At 41.0% G+C, this 3,111-nt stretch overlaps 1 long non-coding RNA gene across 1 annotated transcript; it reads right to left on the bottom strand.

Moving 5' to 3' along the window:
- Window positions 1-250: 250 nt before the first annotated feature.
- On the bottom strand, window positions 251-2,094 carry LOC143360729 (uncharacterized). Its single transcript, XR_013083335.1, has 4 exons — window positions 2,074-2,094; window positions 1,484-1,686; window positions 1,237-1,340; window positions 251-260 (listed from the first exon to the last, which is right to left on the bottom strand). It is a non-coding gene; the product is annotated as an uncharacterized LOC143360729 (long non-coding RNA).
- Between the last annotated feature and the right edge of the window lie 1,017 nt (window positions 2,095-3,111).

Raw genomic sequence — 3,111 nt, 5'->3', positions numbered from 1 at the left:
GCATCCGAACTCAAACGCACCGGTGTGTGTGTGTGCGTGTGCGTGTGCGTGCCTGTGTGTACCGAAAAATAAAAACAAAACTAGAATAAATATTGTTTTTACAGAACGGAATGGCTTAAATGGTAAACACGCGTCGAATAACAGTAAAACGTCTGTCAACTGACACTGTTTTTTCGTCTGGACTAACGTTTCCGTCGAATTTCACCCTCTTCGGTGCCCTCAACAAGTAGCTACCTTGACTTTTGTTAACGGCGAAACATCTGCAACAAATAACGCGATATCGGATTAGTAAAGGAAAAATACATTGAACAAAAGAGAAAGAAAAATTGAGATTAACTTTTCGATTGATCTGTGCAATAATCTTTCGATAGATCTAGAGACTCGATATTTTACTAAAAATAATCCCTTCACGATAATATACTGAACACGTTTCCACTGCAAATTCAAGCTCATTTCTAGGTCAAGTGGTACGTTCGTCATTGATAGATAAGTCAGTAATGCAACAACAGCAGTGATAACGATAAATAAAATACATATATCACTCGGTGTAAGTTTCTCAATATCGATGCATGTGGCCTGGCAGTGGTGCTTCTGTACAAATGTATTAACAATGGAGGCTAATTAGAAGTAACTAAAAGAGGCTAATTGTTTCGATAGCGCTTATCAAATCTGTCCCCGTCAATCGTGCGGTTTATAATTACTTCGATTTCATTGGTCGTCAATTTAACTAATCAAATTTCTCAGATTCAATCAGGTTTGATTGTGCGTTTAATATTGATCCTTATTTTACAAGACAATTTTATCCGTTATATTTTATATAGAGTGAATTATTGAACTTTTACTCTATCTCAAATGAATGTAAAGCAAATAATAAAAATTTCTTTGTTTTCATAAAAAAAAAAATAACAAAAATTCTGCGTAACTAAATTTTAATTTAAAATCTAAGTGCTTCGATCTGACCTTGTCAATTTATTCTAATTGGCTCTAATCATCCATCGTCTATCGTGTATGTTAAATTGTACATAAAAGCACATCAGAATAACTTTTAATGATGGACTAAAGTGGACAAAGAATTGTTAATCATACCGGAATATTTATGAGCAACTATAGTCACGTTCAACTAATTAACTGAGTTCACTCAAGGAAAAAAGATGCTCCGGTATGTGTACTGTTTTGCGGAATTGACGCAGACTGTTTTCACTTTGCATAAACATCTGCGGTCTATTTATCACTCACCTTGGTAATTCTTGACCGCAAAAATATTGCATTTTAACGTTGACACGTTCGTTACTCATGCATGTACCATTGTAACACGCAAATAACGACCTCGGTTTAGTGTCCTACATGAAACGGTCATTATTAAAATGATTAAATTATCATTATTAAATTGCTTAAAACTGAAATTTTCAAGAGTCTCTAATTTTTTATATTTTTACTTCAATTTTGTAAGACGATACCTCCTTTAGATTCACACTTTACTCACCGGAAGCTTATCAATATGACTCTCAACAATTACACTGTGTCAAAAGGAAGGTCGAAAACCTACTGGGATCTTACTGGGACCTTGTCAGTTAATAATGGAAATTGTCTATTTTTTTTGGAGGATCATTAAGAAGTCTTTCAGTATAGGCTTTAAAAAATTAAAAAATATTCGCCGATAGATGATGACCTTCAAGTGACCTAGAACTGAAAAACTTAAAATGCTTAACAAAGACTTTACCATTCAAATTGCACATAGAAAATTGTTTGCTTCATGAAACAATAGGCATATTTTTGTTAATAACTTGTCAACGAAAAACGAGTGATTGCTAAAATCTCCTGGAGGTTACTCAGGATACTGTCCTCGACAACGTATGTCAAGGTCGACGGACATGCTTCCCCTAAAGCAAACACAACTCTGGTTTTTCCTTTTAACAACAGAAATTTGCATAAAGATTCGCAGTTGCAGCCATACAATTACCACCTGCCACAAAATTTACTGTCCGAGCTCGCGACGACCGTGTAAAAATCTTCTTCAGAGATTGTACGTTCAGGAAAGCCGGGGGCATTGTTTGTGATAGGCTCTTGGCTTACAATTAGCGAATGTCCGCTGCTGCAACTCCTTATGGACCAGATAGCCTCTGTAGTTGGCAGGATGTTCCAGCCCGCATAGTGCTTTCGGCTCGAGTGTTAGCCGGTTTTACGCATTCATTAGCGAGATGTAATTTCGGCCGTTCCGCGCAACGGAAATTATGAGCGCTGCATCACCGTGTATGTATCGTTGACATCTTTCGCGTGCACCAAAATTTCCCGTTTTCGTTATTCGATGAAACACCCGAGGGGCCAACTATTAAATTCGCTTCCGCAACGTAAGGATCAACTAATTAACCGAAACTTCACGGTGGGTCAGCGAACGTGTTGAAACACTTGCGAACAATTCATTGGCCAATCGCGTTCGCGACTTAGCCGACGTATATTTTTCCGGAGGGGGTAAAAGAGGATGAAATTTATGGCGATACCGGGGAGCCGTTGCAACGCTCAAGGACAAGATGGAGTAGGTATCGCCGTCGGAGTCCTCCGCCAATCCCTTTCCGTTTGGCAGGCGAATTTACACGAGCCAAGAGTGTCGCAACAAACAACTGTAACAACGAGCAACGAGGAGGAAGTGGATCCGCCGGGTTGCGGAACAGGGTCGAGGCTCGATCTCGCTGTATTTATGAAGTCCCTGGCAGCGAAGAAGCCCGTGCCCATAAATTCCCCGTCGAAATCTCTTAATCCGTAGCACCCATCCCGGGCTCGCCGATAACGAATCCAGCAAATCAAAATAAACGATACCGGGGGGCTCGCGAATATCCGTCTAGGATCGGCCGCCTCGGCTTCGAAATTGATGCCTGGCCGCCCACCACCCCCCACCCCCTCCCGCCCCTGTCCGTTCTCCAAAACGCGATAAACCTCTTTCCCCGCCTCTTTCTCTTGCCCTTGCCCTCCCTACCCAAACTCGTCCTGCTAGCCGGTCGTCATTTGCAAGGGTCCAAGAATGGAGAAAATTGCGGCCTCTCGAATGGACCAGCGCAGTCGGAGAGACCTAGCTAATTGGCTCAACTCCATCGAGCCTAGGTCTCCCATTTCTTT

This window comes from Halictus rubicundus, chromosome 13 (assembly GCF_050948215.1).
Source record: "Halictus rubicundus isolate RS-2024b chromosome 13, iyHalRubi1_principal, whole genome shotgun sequence".
Lineage (NCBI taxonomy): Eukaryota > Metazoa > Arthropoda > Insecta > Hymenoptera > Halictidae > Halictus > Halictus rubicundus.
Note: the sequence above shows the minus strand (reverse complement) of the source record. Positions and strands in the feature narration are given on the sequence as shown.